Genomic DNA, 13284 nt, shown 5'->3' with positions numbered 1-13284 from the left:
AAATGGATGGAACAGTCGGCATTCAGTTCAAAAAAGAAAAAAAACAGTTGGGGTTCGTATTCAGTTCAATGGCCGGCCCGGCGGGAACACGATTCAACTGCTTGAACGCGTCAGCGCAGCCAAACGTGCCGGCCATCAAGTGGGCCCCTCGGCCGCCCGCCATCCCCTTCTCTCCAGCGCTTCCAGACTTCGAAAAGTATGTGCCGCCCACGCCGTCAGGACGCTTCACTTAACGCCGTCAATTCTTCATCCATCAGCCCTTCGTGCCAAAGCGTATCGATCAAAGCTGCTGCTCGTTGCTGACTGAGTATCGATCAAAGCTTCACTGCGGTACATTGAAACATTCCACGGATCCCTCTTTCTTTCAAGGAAAAGTATACTGATATACTTTTTCCAGTTTTCCAATTTTTTAGACTTTTGCTCTGCGATGATGTAGCTGTGCCGAGTGTAAGGCCTTTTTAAAAAAGCACCGACTTGAGTTTTCTGATGATTTCAGTTAATAGTTTTATTGTTTCATGGTTTCGTTTTCAGCAATGGAAATGGGGCTGGGCCAGGTGTCCGGAAAAACGTAGTCTTGTTGTTTTGACCAAACTTGAAATTATATGTCTTCTTTATCGAGTTATTCGGCGCATCCATTAGCGAACCAAACAAAACAGAAGCAAGTATTTATAATGCTTAAGAAAACTGTTACGTGATATTATTGGAGTATTCATATGACGAGCCTGTTAGAATAAATCCGAGTCATACCGTCGATCATCCGAGGACCAAGCAATCACACGCGCACGACATCGAGATTTGTTAACGAAGGTTCACCGATATGCCTACATCCCCGGGGCCTGACTATTGGCGCTCCTCCCATGACACCGCTACAATACCGCACCCGGTCGCCCTGGACACCGGTACATGCCGCCGGCTTCCCCTGCATTCCGGTGCTATTATATTGGCATACGTTACATCGTGTGTCTACCCCCGCTATATATGAGAGCCTAGGATACAAGTGTCCTACTTGGACACGACTCCATATCCTATCTAAACACAATACAACTACAAGTCCAACTGTAACCTACCTTGTACACAATATTCGACACAACTCCAACAAACTCCACCTTGACGAATATTCTCCACCATCCTGAATTTGTCAATGCGTCAAACTTCCATGTACATTGGACTTGAGTTTATCCCATGAGTACCGCTGCTACTCCAAAGACTCCATGTGACTCCACCTGCAACTTGTAGTCCCTCTTTTCTTGACCACAGTCAACACTCGAGCAAAATTAAGTTCCACATTACTCTAGTTTGCGCTCCAACTTCCAGGGCATCAGTCCAACACCATCACACATTGATCACTGACCTGCGTGAAAGTGAACAACTCACATATTGGGTGTCACATAAGAGTTACCTGAACCCAACATCACCGCTCCTTTCTTGACCGCCTGTCTGAAACTTGAAGGAATTCCACCATTGCTTGTAGTCATCCCGAGTCAAATTCGCAGTTGTCTCGCCACATGTATGACCACCAGAGCCCTAGCCCGTCTCCATGTCCCGTGCGCACCGCACGCCTCGCCACTATTACCGCGTCGAGCCTCCGCTGTCCTAGTCGAGTCTCAAAGGTCGCGAACCCACACCACTCAACCCCCACTTCAGAGTACCACCGATCATTGCCGACCGATGACGAGTTTCACGCTTCCATCAGACCACTGGGCTCCAATCCGAATTACGTGTCCCTCACTTTTCCCGCTGAATAGGCTTCGACTCTCTGTGCACTTACGCCGTAGCCTCTCAATCAGTACCGAGTGAAGTCCTCCAGACTCCAGCTCCACCTTCAACATGACTCCATGGTAGATGATCAGTCCACCCCTATGCCCCATCGACTTCAAGCTCACATGCGTACGCCATCTTGAATCAACCCGCGCCATAGTCTTGTCGAAGCCACACAAGCCCTCGGGCCTGCGCCACGTGTTTCCACGTCCAGAAGTCGGTCACCATCAGCATCACGCTCGTATGTCGTCGTCGCCGATCCCACCACCGTCTTCTATACCAACCGACTTGCGTCAATTCGTCAGACTGCCTAGTCCGACCTAGCCGAACTCGTTCGACTGTATGACATGCTCGAGGCTCCCAAATCGTCTTCCGCGAATTTCCATCCATCACATAATAATTCCATCACAGCTGACATGACTTCCCGCAACGCCTTCAAGCATCCATGTTGTGTCAACAAATTTCTCACTCTTGTCTGCCATAATCCAAGGTTTTCAGTTCCGTGAACTTCTCCACCTCAAACCTGGTACCCGTTGGCGCCATAGTTCTTTGTATGGCTGACCCTGCGAAAAATTATCCAAGCTTTCCACACAACGCCCCAAACACACGGACAGAACCTCTGCGTGCTACTAAAGCAAAACCAAGAGAATTAAAATCTTTGGCCTTCACGTGGTGGATCGGCTCCCTTGCACAAAACTTTCAATGCTAGCTTTGCCTTGCCATGACCTTATGCTTTCCAACGGATTATCCCTTGCGATTCTTTCTATTCGCCAGTTGATTTCCCTGCCTATCTCAGTGTCATTTGGAGACGCGGTCTCCTTCCTTTTTGTCCAAAACAGATCTCGCGTCTTCATGCTCTACCCGCACACCTGAACACAGCTTGCAGCTCTCCAGATTGAACCATCCAACACCTAGGCGTCCAGCCATATGGGCCACGCTCCGTGCTTTCCGAGGCCACATCTGCCACGTGCACCAGGGCTTGGACCGCTCCGCCGCTGCTCGCAACGCGTTGATCGAACGGATCTCGTCGAGACTCCTGGCTACTGCATGTATTCCGTCGCCGCCGCTTCATGTACGCGCTGATGGGCTATACGCTCGCCCGACCGATCCATCAATCAATCGCCGCACGTCTCACCACCTGCTGCCATGCGCACACACGCCTTCCGCTGATCTTGCTTTTCTCCAATCTTGTCGAGAGACACGCCGCAGCCGGCTGCATCTCAAATTTGATGTTCCCTCTAGATCAACTCCTTGTCGACCTCGTCCAAACCTTGCTCATGATACCACTTGTTAGAATAAACCCGAGGCATACCGTCGATTATCCGAGGACCAAGCAATCACACGCGCACGACACCGAGATTTGTTAACGAGGTTCACTGATGTGGCTACATCCCCGGGGCTTGACTATGAGCGCTCCTCCCCATGACACCGCTACAATACCGCAACCGGTCGCCCTGGACACCGGTACATGCCGCCGGCTTCCCCTGCGTTCCGGTGCTATTATGTTGGCATAGGTTACATCATGTGTCTACTCCCGCTATATATGAAAGCCTAGGATACAAGTATCCTACTTGGACACGACTCCATATCCTATCTAAACACAATACAACTACAAGTCCAACTATAACCTATCTTGTACACAATATTCGACACAACTCCAACAGAGCCATACATTAGACTTGGACGAGGGTAATTGAACTGTTTGATTTTTAATTGTTAGTAATGGGGCCTAGAAAAAGGAACTGACTGGCCTATGAAGTTATGATGCGTGTTCTAGATTTGGAGTTCTTTTGCGTTTCCCTTGAGATTGGATTTGTTACTTTCAAGTTGATGTTGAGTGAATACTTGTTGAAGCGGCAGTCCAACATAAGCAAGTACAATACTCAATACACATTTCTATTCCCTACGCAGCCGCCACCTCCTCTCAAAAAGCTTAGGGTTCTTGCCTCCCGTCGGCTCCGCCGGTCCGTCTCGTCTCCAGTGGCCTGAGAGCCATGGGAGCGTGGTGGATCTCGGCCCTTGTCGGCGGGAGAACTACGTTTTTAGATGTTTCTTTCAGTTTTTGTATGGTTTGTGTCTTGTTCAAGAAGGTGAGACAACGGCGGCTCCTTGAAGATGAAATAATGTTCTCTCCGCCTAGCCCCTGTCCCGGTGGTGTGTCTAGCATGCATCGTCGGAGGGTGTATAGAGGCGTGTCTCCGACGGATCTCGAATGATTCGGTTGGTGCTTGTCTTTGGTGAATCTACTCAGATCCGGTCTTCGTTCGTCTATGTTCATGTGTCTTTTGGTTGGTTCCTTCCGATCTACACGTCTCTTCATCGCCGGCGGTTGCTGTTCTGGTGCGCTTTTCCTATGGGGCCTTCGCACGATGACTTTCTGACTGTCTACTACAACAAGTTTTGTCTGGCTCCAACGAGAGAGGGGCGATGATGGTGGCGCGCCTTCGGCTCGCTTTAGCGCTGATGTCTACTACGCAACCTTCTTCATGTAGACGTTGTTGGGCCTCCAAGTGCAGAGGTTTGTAGGACAGTAGCAAATTTCCCTCAAGTGGATGACATAAGATTTATCAATCCGTGGGAGGCGTAGGTTGAAGATGGTCTCTCTCAAACAACCCTGCAACCAAATAACAAAGAGTCTCTTGTGTCCCCAACACACCCAATACAATGGTAAATTGTATAGGTGCACTAGTTCGGCGAAGAGATGGTGATACAAGTGCAATATGGATGGTAGATATGGGTATTTGAAATCTGAAAATATAAAAACAGTAAGGTAACTAATGATAAAAGTGAGCACAAATGGTATTGCAATGCGTTGAAACAAGGCCTAGGGTTCATACTTTCACTAGTGCAAGTTCTCTCAACAATAATAACATAATTGGATCATATAACTATCCCTCAACATGCAACAAAGAGTCACTCCAAAGTCACTAATAGCGGAGAACAAATGAAGAGATTATGGTAGGGTACGAAACCACCTCAAAGTTATCCTTTCGGATCGATCTATTCAAGAGTCCGTAGTAAAATAACACGAAGCTATTCTTTCCGTTCGATCTATCATAGAGTTCGTACTAGAATAACACCTTAAGATACAAATAAACCAAAACCCTAATGTCACCTAGATACTCCAATGTCACCTCAAGTATCCGTGGGTATGATTATATGATATGCATCACACAATCTCAGATTCATCTATTCAACCAACACAAAGAACTTCAAAGAGTGCCCCAAAATTTCTACCGAAGAGTCAAGACGAAACCGTGTGCCAACCCCTATGCATAAGTTCACGAGGTCACGGAACCCGCAAGTTGATCACCAAAACATACATCAAGTGAATCACGTGATATCCCATTGTCACCACAGATAAGCACATGCAAGACATACATAAAGTGTTCTCAAATCCTTAAACACTCAATCCGATAAGATCACTTCAAAGGGAAAACTCAATCCATTACAAGAGAGTAGAGGGGGAGAAACATCATGAGATCCAACTATAATAGCAAAGCTCGCGATACATCAAGATTGTATCACCTCAAGAACTCGAGAGAGAGATCAAACACATAGCTACTGGTACATATCCTCAGCCCCGAGGGTGAACTACTCCCTCCTCGTCATGGAGAGCGCCGGGATGATGAAGATGGCCACCGGTGAGGGTTCCCCCCTCCGGCAGGGTGCCGGAACAGGCTCCCAATTGATTTTTGGTAGCTACAGAGGCTTGCGGCGGCGGAACTCCCGATCTATTCTGCTCCCCGATGTTTTTAGGGTATATGGATATATAGGCGAAAGAAGTCGGTCAGGGGAGCCACGAGGGGCCCACGAGGGTGGGGGCGCGCCTCCCTACCTCGTGGCCACCTCGAAGCTTCCCTGACGTCTGCTCCAAGTCTCCTAGATTGCTTTTGTTCCAAAAATAACTCTCCCGAAGGTTTCATTCCGTTTGGACTCCGTTTGATATTCCTTTTCTTTGAAACACTGAAATAGGCAAGAAAACAACATTTTGGGCTGGGCCTCCGGTTAATAGGTTAGTCCCAAAAATAATATAAAAGTGTATAATAAAGCCCATAAACATCCAAAAGAGATAATATAATAGCATGGAACAATAAAAAATTATTGATACATTGGAGACGTATCAGCATCCCCAAGCTTAATTCCTGCTCGTCCTCGAGTAGGTAAATGATAAAAACAGAATTTTTGATGTGGAATGCTACCTAACATATTTATCAATGATATCTTCTTTATTGTGGCAAGAACATTTAGATCCATAAGATTCAAAACAAAAGTTTAATATTGACATGAGAACAATAATACTTCAAGCATACTAACAAAGCAATCATGTCTTCTCAAAATAACATGACCAAAGCAAGCTACCCCTACAAAATCATATAGTCTGGCTATGCTCTATCTTCATCACACAAAATATTTAAATCATGCACAACCCCGATGACAAGCCAAGCAATTGTTTCATACTTTTGATGTTCTCAAACTTTTTCAATCTTCACGCAATACATGAGCGTGAGCCATGGACATAGCACTATAGGTGGAATAGAACGGTGGTTGTGGAGAAGACAAAAAGGAGAAGATAGTCTCACATCAACTAGGCGTATCAACGGGCTATGGATATGCCCATCAATAGATATCAATGTGAGTGGGTAGGGATTGCCATGCAACGGATGCACTAGATCTATAAGTGTATGAAAGCTCAACAAAAGAAACTAAGTGGGTGTGCATCCAACTCGCTTGCTCACGAAGACCTAGGGCAATTTGAGGAAGCCCATCATTGGAATATACAAGCCAAGTTCTATAATGAAAAATTCCCACTAGTATATGAAAGTGACAACATAGGAGACTCTCTATCATGAAGATCATGGTGCTACTTTTTGAAGCACAAGTGTGGAAAAAGGATAGTAGCATTGTCCCTTCTCTCTTTTCTCTCATCATTTTTTTTGGTTGGGCCTTTTCTCTTTTTTTATGGCCTCTTTTTTTTAGTCCGGAGTCTCATCCCGACTTGTGGGGGAATCATAGCCTCCATCATTCTTTCCTCACTGGGACAATGCTCTAATAAAGATCATCATCACACTTTTATTTACTTACAACTCAAGAATTACAACTCGATACTTAGAACAAAATATGACTCTATATGAATGCCTCCGGCGGTGTACCGGGATGTGCAATGACTCATGAGTGACATGTATGAAAGAATTATGAACGGTGGCTTTGCCACAAATACAATGTCAACCACATGATCATGCAAAGCAATATGACAATGATGGAGCGTGTCATAATAAACGGAATGGTGGAAAGTTGCATGGCAATATATTTCTGAATGGCTATGGAAATGACATAATAAGTAGGTATGGTGGCTGTTTTGAGGAAGGTATATGGTGGGTATATGATACCGGCGAAAGGTCCGCGGTATTAGAGGGGCTAGCAATGGTGGAAGGGTGAGAGTGCGTATAATCCATGGACTCAACATTAGTCATAAAGAACTCACATACTTATTGCAAAAATCTATTAGTTATCGAAACGAAGTACTACGCGCATGCTCCTAGGGGGATAGATTGGTAGGAAAATACCATCGCTCGTCCCCGACAGCCACTCATAAGGAAGACAATCAATAAATAAATTATGCTCTGACTTCATCACATAACGGTTCACCATACGTGCATGCTACGGGAATCACAAACTTTAACACAAGTATTTCTCAAATTCACAACTACTCAACTAGCATGACTCTAATATCACCATCTTCATATCTCAAAACAATTATCAAGTATCAAACTTCTCTTAGTATTCAATGCACTTTATATGAAAGTTTTTATTATACCTATCTCGCATGCTCATCACATTAGGACTAATTTTATAGCCAAAGCAAATTACCATGCTGTTTAGGACTCTCAAAATAATATAAGTGAAGCATGAGAGTTCATCTATTTCTTCAAAATAAAACCACCGTCGTGCTCTAAAAGATATAAGTGAAGAACTAGAGCAACCGACAAACTACTCCGAAAGATATAAGTGAAGATCAATGAGTAGCCGAATAATTATGAAACTATGTGAAGACTCTGTAACATTTAAGAATTTCAGATCTTGGTATATTATTCAAACAGCAAGAAAAACAAAAGAAAATAAAATAACGCTCCAAGCAAAACACATATCATGTGGTGAATAAAAATATAGCTCCAAGTAAAGTTACCGATGAACAAAGACGAAAGAGGGGATGCCATCCGGGGCATCCCCAAGCTTAGGCTCTTGGTTATCCTTGAATATTACCTTGGGGTGCCTTGGGAATCCCCAAGCTTAGGCTCTTTCCACTCCTTATTCCATAGTCCATCGAATCTTTACCCAAAACTTGAAAACTTCACAACACAAAACTCAACGGAAAATCTCATGAGCTCCGTTAGTATAAGAAAATAAAGCACCACTTAGGTACTGTTGTGAACTCAGTCTAAATTCATATTGGTGTAATATCTACTGTATTCCAACTTATCTATGGTTCATACCCTCCGATACTACTCATAGATTCATCAAAATAAGCAAACAACACATAGAAAACAGAATCTGTCAAAAACAGAACAGTCTGTAGTAATCTGTATCAAATGTATACTTCTGGAACTCCAAAAATTCTGAAATAAATTGGTGGACCTGAGTAATTTATCTATTAATCACCTGCAAAAAGAATCAACCTAAAATCACTCTCCAGTAAAAAATGGCAGCACATCTCGTGAGCGCTAAAGTTTCTGTTTTTTTACAGCATGATCATGAAGACTTCACCCAAGTCTTCCCAAAGGTTCTACTTGGCGAAAACTCTAATTAAAACCTAAAACCACATCTAACCAGAGGCTAGATTGATTATTTATTGCTAAAAAGGATCAAAAAGTAAAGAATAAAATTGGGTTGCCTCCCAACAATCGCTAACGTTTAACGCCCCTAGCTAGGCATGATGATTTCAATGATGCTCACATAAAAGATAAGAATTGAAACATAAAGAGAGCATCATGAAGAATATGACTAGCACATTTAAGTCTAACCCACTTCCTATGCATAGGGATTTTGTGAGCAAAAAACTTATGGGAACAAGAATCAACTTGCATAGGAAGGTAAAACAAGCATAACTTTAAAACTTTAAGCACATAGAGAGGAAACTTGATATTATTGCAACACCTACAAGCATATGTTCCTCCCTCATAATAATTTTCAGTAGCATCATGAATGAATTCAACCATATAACCAGCACCTAAAGCATTCTTTTCATGATCTACAAGAATAGAAAATTTACTACTCTCTACATAAGAAAAATTCTTCTCAATCGGAATAGTGGGAGTATCATAAGAGACTCGAATACTATAAATTGTTTCCACATTATAAGAGTAATGTTTAGAAAAAGGGTAATCATAATCATGACAAGTTTTATAAATATAATCATCACTACTCTTTATAGCATAGGTGTCATCACAATAATCATCATAAATAGGAGACATGCTATCATCATAATAAATTTGCTCATCAAAACTTGGGATGCTAAAAATATCATCCTCATTAAACATAGCATCCCCAAGATTGGGCCTTTTCATATCATAAGCATAATCACTCTCATCGTTAATAGTATGGATAGCACCAATAGTATAGCAATTATCATCATCACAATGAGTAATAGGAGCAACATCATTAGGAAGGGATACCTTTTCACCTATGCTTCTCCGTCTTTTCTTTTTCTTCTTCACATCATGTGTGGGTTTAACTCTCTTTTTTGAGCTCCTTATTGATGAGATTGGTTGAATAGAAGGCTTCTCCTCGTTACCTGATTCATCATAAGAAATAATAGGAGGATATTGGGAAGCCTCTTCCATTTCATTAGTATTCTCTTCACCCTCTATTTGTTTTCTTTTCTTTATGTAATTGGCAATATAAGGATTTTCAATGCAATTCACCGCACAATACATAAAAATTTCTTCTAGATCAATATCGAGGAATTTCTCAAGGTTATATTCTGGAATATGCTTAGTTGTATGTTTCATTTCTTCATAACCCAAAAGCAAACTAAGTTCATTATGATGTGCAAGGAAAATCAAATCATCACAGTTTTTGGACACGATACGATCATGAAACAATTTGCATTGGAGATTTAAATGACCATGTTCATTGCAAAGTTCACAAGTATGGTGAAGAAATTTTAAATTTTCAGCACAAACATCTAGCCTCTCTTGCAGCCATTTAGTTTCCAAATACTTATGCCTCTTGCAAAATCTATTTTCCCTAATTGGTGTGTACTTGCAAACTCTATGCACTCCACAAAAGTTTATATGCTTATAAGAGACACTTTCATCATGACTAGTGCAATCATCATTAGTACTATGGATATTCAAGGAGTTCATACTAACAACATTGCAATCATGCTCATCATTCAGAGATTTAGTGCCAAACATTATAATGCATTCTTCCTCTAGCAATTGAGCACAATTTTCCTTTCCATCATTCTCACGAAAGATATTAAAAAGATGAAGCATATGAGGCAAACTCAATTCCATTTTTTTTGTAGTTTTCTTTTATAGACTAAACTAGTGATAAAACAACAAACTAAAAGATTCGATTGCAAGATCTAAATATATACCTTCAAGCACTCACCTCCCCGGCAACGGTGCCAGAAAAGAGCTAGATGTCTACTATGCAACCTTCTTCTTGTAGACGTTGTTGGGCCTCCAAGTGCAGAGGTTTGTAGGACAGTAGCAAATTTCCCTCAAGTGGATGACCTAAGGTTTATCAATCTGTGGGAGGCGTAGGTTGAAGATGGTCTCTCTCAAACAACCCTGCAACCAAATAACAACGAGTCTCTTGTGTCCCCAACACACCCAATACAATGGTAAATTGTATAGGTGCACTAGTTCGGCGAAGAGATGGTGATACAAGTGCAATATGGATGGTAGATATGGGTATTTAAAATCTAAAAATATAAAAACAGCAAGGTAACTAATGATAAAAGTGAGCACAAACGGTATTGCAATGCGTTGAAACAAGGCCTAGGGTTCATACTTTCACTAGTGCAAGTTCTCTCAACAATAATAACATAATTGGATCATATAACTATCCCTCAACATGCAACAAAGAGTCACTCCAAAGTCACTAATAGCGGAGAACAAACGAAGAGATTATGGTAGGGTACGAAACCACCTCAAAGTTATCCTTTCGGATCGATCTATTGAAAAGTCCGTAGTAAAATAACACGAAGCTATTCTTTCCGTTCGATCTATCATAGAGTTCGTACTAGAATAACACCTTAAGATACAAATAAACCAAAACCCTAATGTCACCTAGATACTCCAATGTCACCTCAAGTATCCGTGGGTATGATTATACGATATGCATCACACAATCTCAGATTCATCTATTCAACCAACACAAAGAACTTCAAAGAGTGCCCCAAAGTTTCTACCGGAGAGTCAAGACGAAAACGTGTGCCAACCCCTATGCATAAGTTCACGAGGTCACGGAACCCGCAAGTTGATCACCAAAACATACATCAAGTGAATCACGTGATACCCCATTGTCACCAGAGATAAGCACATGCAAGACATGTGGGGAATGTAGTAATTTCAAAAAAAATCCTACGCACACACAGGATCATGGTGATGCATAGCAACGAGAGGGGAGAGTGTGTCCACGTACCCTCGTAGACCGAAAGCGGAAGCGTTAGCACAACGCGGTTGATGTAGTCGTACGTCTTCACGATCTGACCGATCCGAGTACCGAACGTACGACACCTCTGAGTTCAGCACATGTTCAGATTGATGACATCCCTCGAACTCCGATCCAGCCGAGCTTTGAGGGAGAGTTCCGTCAGCACGATGGCATGGTGACGGTGATGATGATGCTACCAACGCAGGGACCGCTACGATATTATTGAGGTGGAATATGGTGGAGGGGGGCACCGCACACGGCTAAGAGATCAAGAGATCAATTGTTGTGTCTTGGGGTGCCCCTGCCCCCGTATATAAAGGAGCAAGGGAGGAGGAGGCCGGCCCTAGGAGGGCGCGCCAAGGGAGTAGGATTCCTACTCCTAGTGGGAGTAGGTTTCCTCCTTTCCTAGTCCAACTAGGAGAAGGGGGAAAGGGGGGAAGGGGAGAAGGAAGGGAGAGGGGGGCTGAGGGAGTCTTGGACTAAGGGGTCCTCGGGCGTCCGGCCTGTTATTCATTGGGCCGGACTGATGGGTTGTGAAGACATGAAGACCGAAGACCATACTCATGTCCGGATTGGACTTTCCTTGGAGTGGAAGGCAAGCTAGGCGACCAGCTGTGAAGATTCATTCTCATGTAACCGACTCCATGTAACCCTAGATCTCTCCGGTGTCTATATAAACCGGAGAGCATAGACCGGATAGGACACATTCATTACCATATATACATAGGCTAGACTTCTAGGGTTTAGCCATTACGATCTCGTGGTAGATCAACTCTTGTAACACTCATATTAATCAAGATCAATCAAGCAGGAAGTAGGGTATTACCTCCATAGAGAGGGCCCGAACCTGGGTAAACATCGTGTCCCCCGTCTCCTGTTACCATCGATCCTAGACGCACAGTTCGGGACCCCCTACCCGAGATCCGCCGGTTTTGACACCGACAATTATGCTTTCATTGAGAGTTCCACTGTGCCGTCGACAAAGGATTCGATGGCCCCTTCGATCGTCAGTAATGGTGCCGTTCAGGGAGAAACCTTCCTCCCCGGACAAACCTTTGTGTTCGGCGGCTTCGTACTACGGGCCTACTCGCTTGGCCATCTGGAGCAGATCGACAGCTACGCCCCTGGCCATTAGGTCAGATTCGGAAGCTTGAACTACGTTGCGGACATCCGTGGAGACTTGATCTTCAACGGATTCGAGACCGCGGCAATCGCTCCCCGCTGCCCCGATGAACATGGCTTAAACCTGTCATCGGGCCGCATCCAGGAGAGAGCTCCTGCAGCAACTCTGGCCTTAGATCCAGAGCAGATCAAGTCCCCCGAAGATGGGAAGCTTAACCCCATCGCGGGGGCTACCGATTCTGCGGCGTTGGAGCCGCTCGCAGATTCCACTGCGTACAACATCTGCATCAACGGAACCCCGGACTCTTCTCCGGCGTCGAGTTCCGAACCCTGCGAGCCCGCGGATACCGAACTCGATCAGTTATCAATCTTCAAGTTCAGCGTCGCAGATGTCTTCCAACACTCGCCCATGGGCGACCTACTAAACCCATTAAAAAACCTATCCTTGGCAGATGGCTCGTCGCCGAACTATGTTCGGTTCAAACTTACGGCGGATGATGGAGAATTTTGCTTCCCACCCGCCACCCACTTTATACCCACCGTCGAAGACCCAACCAACACGCCTGACCCTCGCTCCGAAGACATCGCCGGTATGGACGATGATGAGGGGCAGGGCCAGAGCTCGCTACCCGCTAGACACGGGATGGCCACTTCCTGGTATGATGTGTGTATGATAGACACACCCGATGATGAGAAGGATCCAGTCGAGAATAAACCTCCTGGTACACAGTCCGAACA

This window comes from Triticum aestivum, chromosome 1D (assembly GCF_018294505.1).
Source record: "Triticum aestivum cultivar Chinese Spring chromosome 1D, IWGSC CS RefSeq v2.1, whole genome shotgun sequence".
Taxonomy (NCBI): domain Eukaryota; kingdom Viridiplantae; phylum Streptophyta; class Magnoliopsida; order Poales; family Poaceae; genus Triticum; species Triticum aestivum.
This window is presented reverse-complemented; position numbering follows the sequence as displayed.